The sequence below is a fragment of the Chiloscyllium punctatum genome, chromosome 4, assembly GCF_047496795.1.
Source record: "Chiloscyllium punctatum isolate Juve2018m chromosome 4, sChiPun1.3, whole genome shotgun sequence".
Lineage (NCBI taxonomy): Eukaryota > Metazoa > Chordata > Chondrichthyes > Orectolobiformes > Hemiscylliidae > Chiloscyllium > Chiloscyllium punctatum.
Window position 1 is genome coordinate 85,140,175 of NC_092742.1, and position 20,138 is coordinate 85,160,312.

At 38.4% G+C, this 20,138-nt stretch overlaps 1 protein-coding gene and 1 non-coding gene across 5 annotated transcripts in view; both read left to right on the forward strand.

Annotated features, from left to right (window-relative positions):
- pcnx1 (pecanex 1) overlaps positions 1–20,138 on the forward strand; it is a 280,941-nt gene that overhangs the window by 19,953 nt on the left and 240,850 nt on the right. The window lies entirely within an intron of this gene.
- Positions 2,455–2,527, forward strand: trnav-cac (transfer RNA valine (anticodon CAC)). The gene has a single exon. It is a non-coding gene; the product is annotated as a tRNA-Val (tRNA).

Here is a 20,138-nt window from a genome sequence, read left to right on the forward strand (position 1 = left end):
TTATACCCCAGAGCATTGGATTGTGTCATTGGCTTTTAAGATTATCAATATACTCAATTCAAAATTGATTGGAAATTGGTATTTTTATCAGGGTGTAATTTAAACTGTTTGGCCGAATTCAAATTTGTTTTTGTCTCCGGGCAACAAACTACTCGAGTTATTCAATCCAGTGTTACATACATTGTTGCCTTATTGAGAACACTTGGTGCTGTGTCTGGTGGTTCTGCTGCTTTTAATTCTCTCATAGGTATACCCACATCTTCATAACAATTTGCAAAAAAGAAATGCTGGAGAAATTAATGGGTGTGAAAGCTGAAATCCCTGTGGCTTGATAACCTACATCCCAGGCTGCTCAAGGTGGAAATAGTAGATATGTTAGTTGTCATTTTCCAATAGTCAAGGCAGATTGGAGAGTGGCAAATGTAACCCCACTATCTGAAAAAAGGGAGGAAGGGAGAAAACTGAGTTGGAAACCAGTTAGCCTAACATCAGTTGTAGGCAATATGGTGTAATCTGTTATAAACAAAGTGAAATCAGAACACTTGGAAAATACCAATAGGATGATGCATAGTCAATGTGGATTTATGAAATCTTAAGAGATAAATGTATAGTGTTTTATTTTGAGGACCTAACCAGTAGAATAGCTAAGGCAGAACTAGTGGATGTGGTGTACTTTGATTTTTGGAAAACTTTGGATAAAGTCCTATAATAACTTGCACTATTCACAACATATAACATTGTATTGGATGAGGGACTCCAATACAATATTTTCAAGTTTGTGAATGACACAACTGAGTGGGATTGTGAGTTGTAAGGAGGATGTAACACGGGTTCAAGATGATTTAGAGAAGTTGAGTGAGGAGGCAAATGCATGGCAGGTGCTGTATAATGTGCACAAGTGTGAGGTTGTCCACTTTGGTAGGTAGGGCAGAATGGCACATTATTATTTAAATGATATGCAAACGGACCTTCAACACTAGTCACTGAAAGCAAGCATGCATGAGCTGCAAGCTTTTGGGAAGGCAAATGATGTATTGGTTTTCATTTCAAGAAGTTTTCCGTACAAGATTATGGAAGTCTTATTGCAGCTGCATGAGGCCTTGGTGAAACCACACGTGGAACGACGTGTGCTGTTCTGGTCAACTTACCCAAGAAATTTATATACTTGCTATTGACTGACTGCAGCAAAGTTCCACCAGACTGATTCTTCTGATGCCAGGGTTTTCAAATGAAGAACGATTAGGTCAATTTGGCTTGTGTTCACTGGACTTTAGAAGAATAAGAGGAGATCTCTATGAAATATACACATTCTGACAAGGCTGGGCAGGTTAGATGCAGGGATGATGTTTCCTTTGACCAGGAGATCTCAGGATACAGTTTTTAGGCCAATTTGAATGGAGATCAGGAGAAATCTCTTCACTCAAATGATAGTGAACCCATGGAATTTTCTGCCTCAAATAGCTGAGAGGTCAAATCAAAGGTTATAGGACAAGAGGATCAGCTGTGGTCATGCTGAATGGCGGTGTAGACTCGGAACTAAATAGCCTACTCCTATTTTTTATGTTTCTAAATAGTTGCAAGATTTGAATTACAGCAAACTGGCACCTATGGGACTAGGAGTGTGCCAGTTGATCAAATATTCCGGTTGATCAAGAGGTCCACGTAATATAAAAGCGCACACTAAAGTAATAGAAACGTAAAGGAGGGGGTATGCACATCACTATTATCCTTTTATTTACAGCATAAATCACTTAAATAATAATGTAACTTTGCCTTAAATAAAGCTTGACAGCAGAGAGCTTTCTCACACACACCCTCAACTGATTAGTTGGACATCGTGATAGTACAGTATTTCAGGTATATAATTTTTGCCGATTTATCAAGAGTGCTGGTTCATAAGGTGCTGGTTAAAACAAAGTTTGTTGTATTTAGAGTCATAGAGGTTTACGGCATGGAAGCAGGGTCTTCAACCCAATGTGTCCATTCTGCTCAGTTTTCACAATTAATGTTGTCCCATTTGTCTACATTTGGTTCGTAACCGTCCATACTATCCTATCCATGTACCTGTCAAATGTTTCTTAAATGATAAAATTGCATTTGCCTCTACCACTACATCTCGCAGCCTGTTCTAGACACTCTGTGCCCTCTCTATAAAATATTGCTCCTCTGGACCGTTTTGTCACCTTATAAACCGATTGCCTTCTAATTTTAGACTCCCCTACCCATGGGAAGAAAAACTGTTGGTTATCTATCTTATCTATGACTATAAGGTCTATAAGGTCACCCTATGCTCCAGGAGAGAAAGAAAAACTCCCAGCTTATCCTGCCTCTCCTTATAACTCAAATCTTCCAGTCTAGGTATCATGGTCATAAATCTTTTCTACACTTTTTAATGGTTTAATAGTATCCTTTTTCTGGTAGAGCAACCAGAACTGCCTGCTGTACTCCAGGCTTGTTTCTGTAGTGTATTGGTCATCGCGTTCGCCTCACACGCGAAAGGTCCCCAGTTCGAATCTGGGCAGAAACTGCTTTGTTCTTCAACTGCAGCCTTTGACATCGACAAGAACGGAGCTTTCTTGCTTTCTTGTTGTCTAGAGGAATTAAGGGCTATGGGGAGAATGCTGGTAAGTGGAGCTGAAATGCGCATCAGCCATGATTGAATGGCGGAGTGGACTCGATGGGCCGAATGGCCTTACTTCCACTCCTATGTCTTATGGTCTTAAATGTGGCCGTACCTATGTCTTGTACATTTGCTACAAGTCATCCAAACTCATACTCAATGCTCTGACCAATGAAAGCAACAATGCCGAAAGCTGCCTTCACCACTCTGTCTTCCTGTGACTCCACTTTCAAGGAGCTATGAATCTGTACCCCTGGATCTCTTTGTTCTATAACACTCCCCAGGGCTCGATTGTTGACTAAGTCTTGCCCTGGTTTGACCTACCAAAATGTGACACCTTGTATTTATCTAAATTAAACTCCATCTGCCATTCCTCAGTTCTCTGGCCCAGTTGATCAAGATCTCGCTGTATTCCCAGATAACCTGCTTTTCTCTACCACAAATCTTAGTGTCATCTGCAAACTTAATAACTATATCTCCTAAATTCTCATCCAAATTATTTATATAAATGACGAATAACAGACCCTGCACCAATCCCTGTAGCACAGTGCTGGTCACAGGCCTCCAATCTGAAAAACCCTCTGGTCTTCTACCTTTGATTTATACTTTTTGAGGCAATGTAGTATTCAGTTGTACTAAAATGACTTTAAATGCTATAATACGCATATGAGATGAAAAGGTAAAAATTGTATTTGTGTAATTGCAATTGCTAGATATTGCACTAAATAGTAGATCTATGAAGCATTACTGCAAAAAATTATATCTTGAATTATTAAGTTGAATGTTTAGTTGGTTTTCCAGGTGGGACTATTTTTTTCACAAATAGAAATAAAGGCACTAACAATATTTTTGTACTATCAAATAATTAATGGACAGAGGCATTGACAGATGGGAAGAAAGTTTGGTTCCTTGAAGAGCTACAGCTCACAGCATGAGAAAAGTCATAGGATTTGTATGCATTTTAGGTAGTGCCTTATGGTGTCAGTTCAAAGTGTTAAATGTGCTTCATATCATGAAATAGTTTGAAATCAGATACTATTGTTACGTAAGCAAGAATGAGAACTATTAGAAAAATGCTTTGATTGCTAGTGCAGTTAAGATTTTACTGGAAACACTAACTTCCGCTTCCAGTGTCTCTAAAGCATTGCTTACGATCCATGGAATATGACTAATTCCTTATTATGCAATCTTAGACTACAGGTGAGTGGCTAAAAAAGCAAATCTACTTGTTGAGGTTTGTTTTTGTTGTAGTGGTCTAAATTCCAGCTCCTTGTAATTCTTTCTCCTGAGTCAATATACTGCAGGTATTTCAGTTGTTATTCATAAATTGATCTTTGATCTGATATTTTATGAAATTAATGAGAAATGCAAGAGGTGTCCTATTGAGCTGGAGTGATAATGAGGAGAATCCATGGAAACACTGATAGCATGGTTGATGCCAAAATAAAAAGATTTATAGTTTTTTTTAATTGCTGTAATGTTTTAAATGTAGGAAGAGGTCCCCCCTAGATGTAAGACGTGTAAGCTGATACAACCAAGTATCAAACTAAGGAAAAAAAAACTGTGGGGAAATTGATTAATAGATCTTAAATAGAGTACAGTCTTAAAGGAGAGGCTGGATGAACATGTTGTGGAGATTGGGAAGGGAATTCTGCATTCTCAGTAGCTGAAGGTCTGGCTGGTTTGTCGTTTGGAGAAAGGAGAGGGGAAAACATACTTCAGAATTAATACCAAATGAGAGAGAACTGCAGCATCCCATCTATGCTTGGTCTTCACCCTAAATGAGTGAATTGGATTGAAAATGTTGAACTGTTTAATTACGACATGACGCGTTTGTGCTTTTCTTTATAAGATTGAAAGGATGTTGTGATACTTGGGTGTGATTCCTTAATATGTTTTTCTTTTATAGGATTTCAGAGGTATTAATATCTGTGCACCGTAACAAATCCCTTGTTATACAGCATCTCTTTGCAGGAATTAGAAGTAGAGGCAGAATTATCTATATGCAATAACAAATCTCCTAATGTGTGTGCACTATTGAAATTTCCAGGCCAGCATCGGAGACAATGAACCCCTTTAGTTGGATACCTAAAGTTATCATGTAATCATTATATATCATATCATTGTATCATGTAATTGTTGCCACTTAATAGGCTGACTCTTCTATTCCCCAACTAAAAAGGATTAAAGATTTTGCAGTGTCTGGTAGTGACAAAGCTACATCCTTCATAATTGCAATTGTAAAGTTCTTGCAAGTGATTTTAAGAGCTGACCACTGTATTGCAGTTAGTAACTTGCTCTGAAACGTTTGAGTGATATTGCTCAGTGAAAATCACATATCCTGGTGCCAATGATAATTAGTTACTCATGTAACTTGTGTCCCCTTCGGCATTATTTTGCCTTTTGAGTTCAAACGTTCCATTGCCTTCCGTTCCCTCGCTACCATGAGTAAATGGTAGAGAGACTTGTTGGGGCAAATGGTCTAATTCTGCTCCAATATTTTATTGGGTTATAATCGAACCGGTTTATTTAAAACCGCAAGCTTTCGGACCTTCTCTTGTAGCTATCTTTTAATCAACCTGTTAAGACATGTTATGACAGCTACCTCAGGAAGATCTGAACCCAGGTCTTCTGGAGCACTACAGATGATTTTAGTAGTCCTTCATTTATTCGTGTTATACATTAATGATCTGGACAAAGGAACTGAAGGAATTGTTGCTAAGTTTGCAGATAAGACAAAGCTAGGTGGAGGGTCAGGTAGTGTTGAGACAGGAATGCTGCAGAAGGACTTGGATAGGCTCAGACACTGTATTCCATCTGCCACTTTTTTGCATATTGCCCGGAATGCTGCAGAAGGACTTGGATAGGCTCAGAGACTGTATTCCATCTGCCACTTTTTTGCATATTGCCTGGAAGTGTCCGAACCTCTCTAACTTCAAATAATGTTGATGTTGCTTTGTGCACCTCCTGTGCAGCTGTAACCTTGTATAACACATAGATCTAGATGCCATCTATCAACCCCTCAGAAAACGAACAGGAAATGACATCACCACAAACCCCAGGAACCCCATCCAGAAGAAAGATATAAATAGAAAGCAGGAGACAACAGCTTTGCTTCACTTGGAGGTCGCCACCAATGATGTTACCTAGTCAGGTAATGAAATGTCTGGATATCAAAACGACAGCTCAGCGAGCAAGCCTACACCCTAAACCTTGTATGTCTCACTCTGTGTCTAAGCACCCTGTGATCTGAATGTCTTTGTTTGCTATGATCTGCCTGTACTGCTCGCAAAGGAAAGCTTTTCACTGTGCTTAGGTACATGTGACTATAGTAAAACAAAGTGTGAGGTTATGCACATGAGTAGGATGAATAGAGGTGTAGACTATTGTGTAGAGGTGTAAACTGGGAAAGTTTTAGAAATCTGAATCACAGTTACTTAGCAGTCATAGCCCAGGACACACTTACATTTAACATGCAGGTTCAGTTAGCAGTTAGGAAGGCAAGGAAATGATAGCGTTCATTTTGAGAGTGCTAGAATACAAGAGCAGGGATGTAGTGCTGTAAAAGGCTCTGGGCAGACTGCATTTGGAGTATTGTGAACAGTTTTGGGGCGGGGGGGGTGCGGATCACATTAAAACTCTCTGGATACTGAGAGACTTGGATCGTGTGGACACAGTGAAGAAGTATTCCCTAGTAGGAGAGACTAGGACCCAAGGACAAAGTCTCAGAGTGAAGGGACGACCCTTTTAGAATTGAGATGAGGAGGAATTTATTCAGCTACGGGATGGTTAATCTGTGCAACTTGTTGCCACAGAGGCGGTGGAGACCAAATTACTGAGTATATTTCAGACAGAGGATAGGTTCTTGATTATTAAGGGATCAAAAGTTATGTGGAGAAGGCGGGAAAATGGAGTTGAGAAACATGTCAGCCATGATTAAATGGTAGAGAGACTTGATGGGCCAAATGGTCTAATTCTGCTCCAATATCTTATTGGGTTATAGTTGAACAGGTTTATTTAAAACCACAAGCATTCGGAGCCCCGCTCTTTCCTCAGGTAGCTAGTCTCTTACAATTAGACTCTTACCGGTGTCATGTGATTTTTGACTTTGTCCATCCCAGTCCAACTGTTGCACCTCCACATCATGACCAATATCTTATAATCATAGTCAGACTGTATAATGTTATGATCACCCTCTGGTATAGGTGGGATTGGAACCTTTACCTTTACTACCACTGTGTCATAGGACCTTCCTATTCTCTCTTGTAATCTTAATGGCTTTAAGAGTTTTGATTTTCAATTTCATATTTTTGTTAATTGGTGTATGGAAGTCTATGGGCTACATCTGAATCTGTTTTGCACTATAATCAACTAATGCCTAATCAGGATCTGTATAAAATAAAGCTTCTTTTTAGAGGTTTCTCACTGCATGCCAATATATTCTGACCATACACTAGCACACCTTCTGTACTGACTTTTCATACTGATCTTACTGATTGACTGACTGCATTCAGAGCTGTTCCTCAGTGTAAAAATGTGACTGCAAAGAAGGTGTTTATCCAAATTAACTTATATAATGTTTCTGTGCTTAGTGCGACAATTGATGTAAAAAAAACTTGCTTCAACACAGTAAACACAGTGTAAAAGATGTGGGTGAGATCTCAAAGGGTCAATTCTGTTTACATTTCATTTACTTTTCGAGCTGAAGATGTCACTTAGAATTCTGAATATTATCAAATTGCTGGGTGTGGGGTGAGGTAGCCAATACTGAGGAGAATTGCAAGATTGTATTATGGAACTTGCAGAATGGATATATAATTGGCAAATTAATTTCACCATTGACAAATGAGAATTTTGGTGAGAGGCGAATGCAAAAGGGATCTCCAATTATTAATTGTAACTCATTAAAGGTAGCACCATAGATTGAGGCCAATTTTTTAAGCAAAGAAGCCAAGCACATTCATTTATTAATTTTTAGAATTGAAAAGTTGACAAGTTATACTAAATCTGTATTTGTTCTTGCTTAGAGCACAAATTCAATATAGAATACAGTTCTGGTTGACATGTAATGAATGGACTTATAGAGGTGCTTGAATGTACACAGAATGTTTACAAAGTTGGAATTAGTAATGTGAGATGAGACCTATGAAGCCTGTCTGGATCTCTTTTTTTTCTTCTTCTTGATAAAAGAAACCTAAGTTTAGCCCAAAATACATCTTTACATTTTTTAAAAATCTTCTGATAGAGTGGACAGAATGTTTTCATTGTGGGGAAGAGTAGGATAGGGACACCATTAATAAATCAAGAAATCAAATAGGGAATTCACATCAAACTTCTTTTATCTAAGGATGGTAAAAGTGTAGTACTTCCTACCACAGGATATGATTGTGATGAGTAGTTTATATGATTTAGGGCAAAACTGGGTGAACTTGGGAAAGAGGGAGGAATATAAATCCTTCCTCTTTCCCAAGTTTTATATATAAGGCTTAAGGAAAGATTTATATATAAGGCTTAATTGAAGTATCAATACTGCCATGGTCCTTTTTGGTACTATGTAACAATATGTAACTATGATAGCCCCAAAACTGCAACATTATCCAATTCAAATTTGTTGACTTTAATAATAATTCCCTTATTGGTAGTTTTGTCATGTGACATTTCTTTGGTTTCATAGAAATTTAAATGAATTGATAATCCTGAAAGTGGGACTTGATAGCAGTCTGTAAAATTGAGATGCATAGACAGGGTTGACGGTCAGAATCTTTTTTTTTCCCCCAGAGTTGAAATGTCTAATACAAGGGGGCTTACATTGAAGGTGAGAGGGAGAAAGTTCAAAGGAGATTCTCTTGCATAGAATCTCTACAGTGGGGGAACAGGCCAACAGGTCCACACTGACTCTCTGAAGAGCACCCACACCCTATCCCTGTAACTCTGCATTACCCATGGCTCGCCCACCTAACCTGCAAATCCCTGAAAATTATGGACAATTCAGCATGGCCGGTCCACCTAACCTGTACATCTTTGGACTTTGGGAGAAAACCCAAGCACTCGAAGGAAACCCACACAGACACTGGGAGAATCCACACACAGTTGCCCGAGGCTGAAATTGAATCCGAGTCGTTGGTGCTGTGAGGCAGCAGTGCTAACCACTGATTCACCATGCTGCCTTACACTGAGAATGGTAGGAATCTGGAACTCACTGCCAAGGTTGGTGCTGGAGGCAGATATGACAGGGGCATTTGAGGGACTTTTAGATAAGCAATGAAAATGGAAGGATATGGACCAAGGGCAGGGAGAAGGACTTAGTTGAATTTGATGTCAGGTTCAACACAACGTCATGGGCTTAAGACCCCGTTCCTGTGCTGTACTGTTCCATATTCTATGTTAATTCATAGATGAAATTCTGCTGGATACACTGAATGGACTATAATATTCATTTTTAGAAGTGTGGTGTACCTTTTTAAACAGATTGCTAGCCGTTACGCAATTTACCATCCACCTTTTGGTGCTAAATGATGATCTTGTATTAATATCTCACACAACAATATGTTTAAACTGCCTGCCTCATTATTCTTATTTTGATAGTGTCATTGGCGAAATATACCATTTGGCAGTGAGGAAGATGACTGATCATTTTGAGAAGGTATTACAACCAAATAGGGTAGTGTATAGCAAGTGTACGTACTTTTCAATCTTCTTGTTACCACCTAAGGGAACATCAGAACTACTGTTAAATTGTAATTTGTTTTTTAAATAGAAAACCATGCCACATAAAGAGAAGTAATTAGTTATCAGGAATACACAGCCTACTTTTAAATTGGTGTTGAGTTTTTAAATCACTGAATCAGACAATTCCTCCCTGAAGTTGAATTACTGCTGTTTCATTCAACAGTCCCACTATTTTTCTTTTCAGTGATGCTCTGAATTTGTTTTTAGAGAATTTGTGATGCGTGCATAGGCAACGTTGGCAGAGAAATTCACATTGTAGGAAATTTCTAACCTGTTTAATTCTTTCTTTGATTGAAAGCTGTCTGTAATACTTGTAGTGATAGTCTGACTTAAGGATCATAGCAAATTTGTTTCTGCTTGTAAGCAAAATGAAAAGTGGAGTATGTCATGACACTGTTGGTGGTAAATGTCAGATTGCATTGCATTTCAATCCCAGAGTTGCAAAACCCAGCATCTGATGACCTGATACCCTATCTGCAGACTATAGCGTGTGTGTGACTGTCTGCATTTGGAATTCAGGAAGGAAACTGAGCGCAGGGTGATGTCATTAGGAACAGAGGTTTCAACTTCAATGTGCTGTATATGCTTTCACAATCATATTTACAGTCAACTAGATTAACAAAGGTTTGTTCTAACCTGAAAATGCAATCAATTGTTTCAAGTTTGTTAAGTTGACTACCATCTTTATACTGTGACACTTCAAATTTGCACAGTCATGTCATATGGATGTTTGAAATCGTTAGAGATTGAAGTGTTAGAGCAATGAGGTGAAAGATCAGGAACTGTTTTAACCAATTCAGTGCTGTGTTTGGTGGTTTGATGATCATTGTGGATTAATGAATTAAAATCGGCTACTTGGCCTTTCTCATCCATTATTACTTGTTTTTGTTTTTTTTTAAGAGTCTTCAGAATTTTGAAGAAGGGTCACTGGGTCCGAAACATTAACTCTGCTTTATGTCCATAGGTGCTGCCAGACCTGACTTTTCCCAGTAATTTCTCTTTTTGTTTCTAATTTTCAGCATCCGCAGTTCTTTGGTTTTTCATTTGTTCCCACAGTCCATTGTTGTTTTCTGAAAGCCAAACTACTGTGTTCCTTTGCATTATGTATCCATAATATTTTTGATATTTTGTTTTTCGTTGCTTTGGATTACTCATTGAGGGGGCTGTTAGCTTCTTTGTGGTCTTGACAATAACCTTATTAGCTGTAACATATAATTACTTTTCTGACTGAGCCCAAGTTAGTGGACAGAATTTTTCTTTGGTAATAGGTAAGTGCCTAATCAAGGGAACTTTTGTATTTTTCCTTTTTTAAAAAAAGAGGCAAAGGTTCACGTTATCAAATTAGTCTTAGACGTTAATTGACAAGTGAATTTTAGAGAACGGAAGATGCACATGCAAATACTATAACCTTAATGTAGAAATATTGAAAACAATTATAATAACCAGATTCTTGGGGATTAGTAACCATCTGCAAACTAAGCTTTGTTGTGGATAGCTGTTACAATAGTCTCTCTACCTGTGGGGGTTGGGTTCTAGGACCTACCACGGAAGCCCGAACCGCAGATGGGAAGCGTACCTTTCCGGCAGCCCTCTGGTCCATGATGCTGGAGCGTTCCCTATAATCTGTTCTGGCCATGGTAAACCATGGGTAAATGAAATCGTTGAAAACGATTCCGTGGATACAGGGATCGCCCTGTATATCAGTACTGCACAAAGTTTCCAATGTCACCCTATTTTAATAATTGCAAGTTAACATTTTGCAGAGTCTAACTAAAACAAAACAGCAATAAAGCAGCATACTATCATTAATTATATAATAATTAAAATTTGTGTTGGTAGGTCAGTTATAAATATAATCATCTGAGTTTGTCAGTATTTCAGAGTCTTTTTTTTGTTTTCAGGTAGATTTTAGGTAAGTGAAGCACCTCTCTCCCACTCCACCTTTCTTTGCAACTTTCCAAACTGCCACACCCAGTCACTCACTTGGCATGCCCTCTTCAGAACGTCGCTCAAATGACTTATTTGTCAACTCCTCTTCCCTGTCACCACCCCAGCCTCTCTTAACTGTGCCACTTTCACATGTACACATTCAATGTGCCACCCCCACCCCCCCAAAAAAAGCAGAGTTGCTATTGTGGTGAAGCAGCCAATGCACCAGAAACATTATCAAGTTTGAAGCCTGCACTTGCCTTCCTTGTACAACCTTGTTTTTTATTTGTTCATGGGATGTGGGCATCACTGCCTAAGCAAGCATTTATTGCCCTTCCAGTTTCAAGTCAACTGCATTGATGTGGATGTGGGGACACATATAGGCCAGATCAGGTAAGAACATCAGTAAATCAGGTCAGTTTTCTGACAATTGACAATGCTTTCCTGGTCATCATTAGACTCTGAATTCCAGATAGTTATTGAATTCAAATTCCATTATGACAGATGGTGTAATTTGATTCCAGTTTGCCAGGACGTTGCTTGTGTTAATAGTCTTGTGAAAATACCACTAGATCATTGCCTACCTTTTATCTCCTGTTTTGTCCCTCACTCAACTGAGTGGCTATCTGCCTGCACGTTACTGGCACACAAACATCCAAACTCATATGAACTGGGTGTTAAAATTGGTTTCTGGTGTTAGCGGATCTCATGACAGCAGTTGTAGCCCCTCTGACCCCGTTGACCCAAAGTTTTGGGACCCCTGCTTTGTAAAAGATTGCTGAACTGATATAAGCTAATTATCTTTAGTTCCAATCTATTCTTTGAGTTCAAACAGTCTTGGTTCAAAATTTCCAGTGTTCGATTTCAATAATTGTTAACTAAGTTCAGAAATAACTGCCAGTCATAATATTAAGCGAGGAAATCACCAGGTTTTGTTTGAATATGTCTTGGCTTCTGCATCAAGCTTTCTGTAGACACCAGATAAATCCTTAAAACAATGGTCTCAAGTTCGGCTGGAGACAAGATTCCGACTGCAGCAGGTGTTCATACTGCTGTATGACGTTTTGCTGATTGAAGTGGAGAGATAAGATAACAAAGAATATCAAATTTTCCTTCTATTTTACCATAAGCCCTGAAACTTGTTTTTTTGTTGAGAAGTAATTGATGCTTGATGGTGATTTTGTGAAGAAAAGAGGTTGGCCAAACAGACGTTTGGGTACGAAGAAACTGAAAGAACTGTGGGTGTTGTAAATCTGAAACAAAAACAGAAATTGCTGGAAAATCTCAGCAGGTCTGGCAGTATCTGTGGAAAAAAATCCGAGTTAACATTTCGAGTCTAAGTGACCCTTCTTCATTTGGATAAGTTTGGTTTCTGCATCGAAGGGGATGAATTCAGTCAGGGTGGTAACTTCAATTTAAGAGGACTGATTCTCCCTTTCCCAGATTACACTTCGGCACATCATAATGAATGAAAAGACAGAAAATGTTGATTTGCAACAAGTTTAATTTACAATAAGACTTTGTTTGAATCCCCTACAAATTGAGTTGTTTCTGTGTTATGCAACATGTTGGTCAAAAAAAATTAGCAATAAACAACATCCTCTCAGTACTCACGTTTGGACAGTATGTCAATATGCAATTTAACGTTAATTATTTGTGTATTGATTGAAATTGGAAGACAAAATGCAGTCTCTGCAGATATTTTTCGTTGTGTGTAAATTTGAACTTAACCAAATCTCAGCAGGCAGCATCCTATTTTGCCTAAGATAGTGCCATATTCTCACTGACCTATATTAGTTGCTGAATTCATTTAGTTAAAATTTTCATCCTTGTTTGAGTCCTTTTGTGACCTCATTTTTCTCCCTCATTGTAATGTCTTCTAGTGCAGCATTCTGCTCCAAACAACGCATTCCTCAATAACAAATGTTTTGTGCATCATCCTTTCCTTTTTACCACTTTTAACAGTCATGCCTCTTAGCCCTCTGTGATATACACAGCAGAATTCTATCTTTAAATTCCATTGTATTTCTGACTTACTCTGCAATCTCAAGACCATCCATGGATTATTGACCAAGCTTGTGAATGTTCTCTGACTCCATATGAGTCCCCGTGCTATATGCTGGGTATGTTGTTCTATATTGAAGTTGCTATATGAATGCATTATTTTCACAATATTAAATGCATTCAGAGTTTTTGATTTTGATTTTGTTTCTACAGAGGAAATTATGCCTCACATCTCAAAGATCAGCAAGGTGGCCTTTGTGTGGAGCCGCAGAAAATGGGGGAGATACTAAACGAGTATTTTGCATCAGTATTTACTGTGGAAAAGGATATGGAAGATTATAGACTGTAGGGAAATAGATGGTGACACCTTCTAAAATGTCCATATTAGAGGAGGAAGTGCTGGATGTCTTGAAACATGTAAATGTGGATATAGACCATTGAGCCTGATGTCGGTGGTGGGCAAGTTGTTGGAGGGAATCCTGAGGGATAGGATGTACATGTATTTGTAAAGGAAAGGACTGATTAGGGATAGTCAACATGGCTTTGTGCATGGGAAATCATGTCTCACAAACTTGATTGAGTTTTTTTTTGAAGAAGTAACAAAGAGGATTGATGAGGGCAGAGCAGTAGATGTGATCTATATGGACTTTAGTAAGGCGATCGACAAGGTTCCCCATGGTAGACTGGTTAGCAAGGTTAGATCTCATGGAATACAGGGAGAACTAGCCATTTGGATACAGAACTGGCTCAAAGGTGGTGGTGGAGGGTTGTTTTTCAGACTGGAGGCCTGTGGACCAGCGGAGTGCCGCAAGGGTCCTCTACTTTTTGTCATTTACATAAATGATTTGGATGCAGGCATAAGAGATACAGTTAGTAAGTTTGCAGATGGCACCAAATTTGGAGGTGTAGTGGATAGCGAAGAGGGTTCCCTCCGATTACAACAGGATCTGGATCAGATGGGCCAGTGGGCTGAGAAGTGGCAGATGGAGTTTAATTCAGATAAATGCGAGGTGCTGCATTTTGGGAAAGCAAATCTTAGCAGGACTTATGCACTTAATGGTAATGTCCTAGGGAGTGTTGCTGAACAAAGAGACCTTGGAGTGTAGGTTCATTGCTCCTTGAAAGTGGAGTCGCAGGCAGATAGAATAGTGAAGAAGGCATTTGGTATGCTTTCTTTTATTGGTCAGAGTATTGAGTCCGGGAGTTGGGAGGTCATGTTGTGGCTGTACAGGACATTGGTTAGGCCGCTCTTGGAATATTGTGTGCAGTTCTGGTCTCCTTCCTATTGGAAACATGTTGTGAAAATTGAAAGGGTTCAAAAAAGATTTACAAGGATGTTGCCAGGGTTGGAGGGTTGGAGGATTTGAGCTAGAGGGAGAGGTTGAACAGGCTAGGGCTGTTGTTTCCCTGCAGCGTCTGAGGTTGAGGGGTGACCTTATAGAGGTTTACAAAATCATGAAGGGCATGGATAGGATAAATTGACAGTCTTTTCCCTGGGGTCGGGGAGTCCAGAACTAGAGGGCATAGGTTTAGGGTGAGAGGGGAAAGATATAAAAGAGACCTAAGGGACAACCTTTTCACAGAGGGTGGTACGTGTATGGAATGAGCTGCCAGAGGAAGTGGTGGAAGCTGGTACAATTGTAACATTTAAGAGGCATTTGGATGGGTATATGAATAGGAAGAGTTTGGAGGGATATGGGCCGGGTGTTGGCAGGTGGGACTAGATTGGGTTGGGATATCTGGTCGGCATGGACGGGTTGGACCGAAGGGTCTGTTTCCATGCTGTACACCTCTATGACTTTATGCACTTACACAATGATATCGTTAGGATAGAGTGAAATACCTAGCTCCAATGGCATGATCACACTCAAACCAATGGCACTTGCTACTGACCTCAGAATCGATCAAACAATACCTCTGGTGTGGATTTCCCCTTTCCCAACTCAGTTTTAATCTAGCGCCAAATCAAGAGGACCAACAGGCTTTTAGCCTCAATGTCATCAAGCCAATCATAATGAAATTCTTTTTCACAGACAGTGTCAAACATCCTGTCACTATTAGTTATATTTTGTGGAAAAGGAATAAGTGATTGCCGCAGACATATGGGATAAAGGTGAAAGTTTTAAATGTGAGATTTCATTAAACATTAGTTTTTCAGATTTAGAGAGGTTTTTCCAGAATTAAGTACACGTTCATTTTTTGAAAAAGGCTGTGCCTCATTTTACAAGGTGTAACTTTTTCCAAAGACTTTTTCCAAAGACTTTTTCCAAAGACTATTACAATTGAATTCATAGCATGAAGTCATTGTCTTCTGGCTTTTTCATAATAACAGAATACTGGAAATGCTCAGCATGTTTGATAATGTCTGTCGACAGCCAAATAGTAACATTTCAAGCAGTTCTGTGGTCTTTCGTCAAAGCATTTGCTGTCGGTTTCAGACATGTAATTTCCTCTGTTTACTTTTTCTAAAGTAGAAAATAATTGTTCTAAATTTCAGAAACACAATTTGAGACCTATAATGCAATTGGGTTCAGAAAATTTAAAAGAAACATTTTTGTTCTCTTGATAGTTCCCCTCTCTGGGTCTCCTGTAGCACTTAATGTAAAACACCACAATGTACTAGAACAGTAACAACAATGATTAAGTCAGTCAGTCACATCCGGTGTTAAAAATGGAAGACAATTCAAAATGTTTGGAAATGTGCATGATTTGAAGAGCCAAAATGTTTGTTGAATAGACTATTCAGTGCTAAAAATACAGTGTTCCTTTTTACCACATCTAATGTTGCAAATCCTAGCTAGTCAATTAACCATTTCACTCAGCCAACCAACATTGTTTACCTGGAAGTTTTTGTTATTAAATCAGGTTAATAGCATTGTTTTGTCTTAATTATTTTAGAATATTGGGGATTTATTTAGCTATTGGTAGCTAAGTTCTGTAACTGGTGATGCAAATATTTCTCATACTAGGATTTGAATTCTGATAATTCATATCTTCTCCAAAATGAATGGTGTAAAACGAGCCTTTAGATAGACAATGATGTGTTTTGTAAACTATAGAAGAAAGCTTTCTTTATTTTGCTACAAAAAATAAAGAGTTACATGTATGGCAATGGAACTAATTTCATCACTTGTACATGAAGTGATTGTGACAAAGTTATGTTTCATTCTTTGGTCCCATCCAAAAAATGTTCACAGAGTTAATTTCTTACCTTAAGAGAAGCGTTCTTTGAACATTGGACAATTACGTTTATCAACCCAACACCCATTCACTTAAATTTATTTCTGTTGGAAGATAATTGATGTCTTTAGCAGATCCAGCAAATTTGGTTCATAGATTATTTCTGGTTTTGTCGTTTGCTGCTGCTTCCTGCTGAGAAAGAACATGTCCTCATTGTAGGCCTCTGGCTTCATGCAAAGAAAACAATAGCATGTTTTTGAAGCACTTTGTGAGACTGAGTTTTTCTGTCTTGATACAAATCAGAAACATTTCATAGGTAGTTAATTGACATATACCATTAATTTTAATTATGCTTCTTGGATGTTTTAAATAGTGTAGAAAAGCTTACTGTATTCTTATCAAGGTTACTGTTAATGTTAGGTAGCTTAGTGATGGCCATTCGCCATTCATTTTATTTGTTGTAGTTGTGTAGCTCTGGAATGATCTAGATCTCCATTATTTATAGCTGAGTTTTAATTGTCACTTAACTAACTTATGGTAATGATATAAATGCATTTACACTCAGCATTGCCAGCAATTGGAGTTTAGGTCACTGGGCAAATAAGTTTTGAAAATGTTTCAATGTGGACTGCTGCTGTGCCTGACATTTCTTATTGAACCCCTCTCAAGTGTCTTTTTGGGAATGAAGGAAGCAGCAGCAAATGTTAAAACTAGAAATAACCTATGAACCAAATTTGCTGGATCTGCATGGGGTGCTATTTCCATTATGTTGTATTTCATCTAAAAGTGATGCAATGTCATGAATTTACTGAACTTATAATTTCTATTAGTTGGATGTTATAGTTATTTTCACATCAATTGTGAATTTTAATGATGTGGAGGTGTCAATATTGGACTGGAGTGGATAAAGTTAGAAGTCACACGACACCACAGTATAGTCTAGATTAGAGTGGTGCTGGAAAAGCACAGCAGTTCAGACAGCGTCCGAGGAGCAGTAAAATTGACGTTGCGGGCAAAAGCCCTTCAGGAATACAGGCAGAGAGCCTGAAGGGTGGAGAGATAAGTGAGAGGAGGGTGGGGGTCGAGATTCGGGAGAAAGTAGCAGAGTATAGTATTTGAAATCATACGCTTTTGGAATGCTGCTCCTTTGTCAGGTGAGACAAGGCTCTGAAAGCTTGTGATTTCAAATAAACCTGTCTGCCTATAACCTGCATCGTGTGACTTTTGACCTTGTGAATTTTGATAGAAGTGGCCATTTACATGTGAAATTAAATAAGCTTGTAAATTCATCAGTTTAAAAACTGAGAGGATTCCCAGATTGTTTTAGCTTGGATATAATACGTCAGTCATCTTTTTAATTACATTGTTATTTGTGTTAAAAGCCAGATATAAGCTGCATCATTATTTTGACTGGCATTAAAGTTAAGAAAAGTTGTCAATCTGATAGACTAATTTTGTTTCTCTTTCCATGAATGGTGCCTCATCTGCTGAGTTTTTATCTCCGATTTCTACCATCTATGGTGTTTGTTTTCATGTCAGTGTAATTAATGTTCTGCCAGTCTTCTGGTGACTCTTGCCCATTAGCTTCCCTTGCTGTTGTTCATGTATTAAAGATTAATGAGCTGATTTTATATGCAGACCTACTTGTAACAGGAAAAGATAGTATTAATTGCATATAAATTGCAAACAAACCAATGCAAGTGATAAAGCAATACTTTTTTGAATTCACTTAATATGGTTTCCAGAAAGACATAACCTCTAGTCCATCCTAATTTAGGTTATTTGGTTTAGTTATGAGTAGTATAACAGAAATAATTAAGATTCTGATAGAAAGGGAACACTTTGGGAATATTGATGGGCTTGAAGGATAATTTAAGAATAGAAACTGGAATCTTTGATCTGATTTCGATGGATCTGAAGGCAATGATTTCAGAAAGAAACTGCAGTGGAGTAGGATTGGTGGCAAAGTGGTAGTGGAATTTAATAAAGACTACAACAAGGTAGTACTATGAATGACAGAGGGGATGTAGTACAATCACACTCAACAAGAATAGCTGAAATCAGCAACTGCAAAGCAGGGTAATTGATATATGGGAACATAACTCCATCAATTCATCTCATTGCCACACACTGTCCTGTCTTTTAGCTATACTGTTGTTCATTCACTGGTATTGAATGCTGGAACATCCTTCCCAGCAGCACCATAAATGTACCTGCAGCAAAGAACTGAAGCAATTTAAGAGAGCAACACCTTAGCACCTGCTTGAGGTATGGACAATGAATTGCACACACATCCCATGACTAAATGAAAGAAAGTCTTAACCAAAATGCAGATGCTCCTAAAAGAGGGAAGAAAGTTGGCAAGTATAGGACTGAGGAGATTATAGAATGCAATAAAAAGAAACTATCAAAATATTGAGAGAAACCAAGGCAAGTGAATCAAAAACCTTGCAGACAATGTTTTTCACATTATCATGATTGTTTGCAAGTGCATGGAACCAGCCCTGGAGAATTCAGAGAAAATTCTTCCCAAGAGTTACTGGAATGCAAAATATTTTACCCCAAAATGGCCATAGTTAAAAGCAAAGTAAAATAATTTATTGGAATGTAATGACATTTGTTTGAACGGAGTAGGAGTGTGCAGGGTAGGAATTTGAAATTGAAGAAATAGAGCTGCAAAGTTTTTTAAAAGTGTGATCTAAACTACTTGTTCTTATCCTGTTATTAGCATTTAATGCACAACTTGTGTTCCATTCCGAGAGTTTTATTTCTTTGTTTCCTTACTGTTATCACTCTGTACTAGACATCTTTCAATCAAAATGAGGAGTAGCCTCTGCTGGCAGATCTGATATAGCCAGTGAGTTCTTATTTGACTGGCAATGTTGAAAGAGGTTCCATTCTTAGTGTGCTTTTGTACAAAGATAATTGAGTTTCAGCATTATTTTCCAGCATAGAGAAGTAGAAAAAAAAGCTCCATATTTATTACAATCCATTAGTCAGGAGTTTGGCTTTGCAGGCCTCCCATTGTAGGGAACAGAATTTAGTTAATGCCCACACAGGGCATAGAACTTGAGAACATGAGTAGGCCATTTTAGCCCTTCAAATCAACTCACTGTTGAATAAGAACATGGCTGATCTGATTACGGCTTCAGCATATTTTCTTGTCCCTACCCCATAACTCTTAACTCCCTTGTTCAAAAATCTATTTAACTTAATCTTGGATAAATTCAATCACCCAGTCTCATCTACACCAAGGAGACATAGATCAGTGAAAAACGTTCTGTTAGCCTGCTTGCATATGTCAGAGTTCCTTGGCTGTCTGTTGAACTTCACCACGGAGGACAAAAATAATATCATTGCCTGCAGCACCTCCTACAATTCCGTCTCCACTGTTTTTTCTGAGGAAAAGAATTCCATAGCCTGGTGATCTGAGCAAAAAGGTTTCTCCTCTGTCCAGTCAGCACCGGTTCTTCCACACCAATCTTAAAAGGGGTAAGTCTTATTCTGAATCTGTATTCCCTAGTTCTAATTTCCTGAACAAGGGGAAACTGTTTCCATCTGTCCTATCAAGTCCCTATATGATCTTGAAGGTTAATATTTAAAGCTATGCAAACAAGGAGATGGGAAAGTAATGGGAAGACCAGTTATCTCTTAGAGTGGGTGTAATTTCTAACAT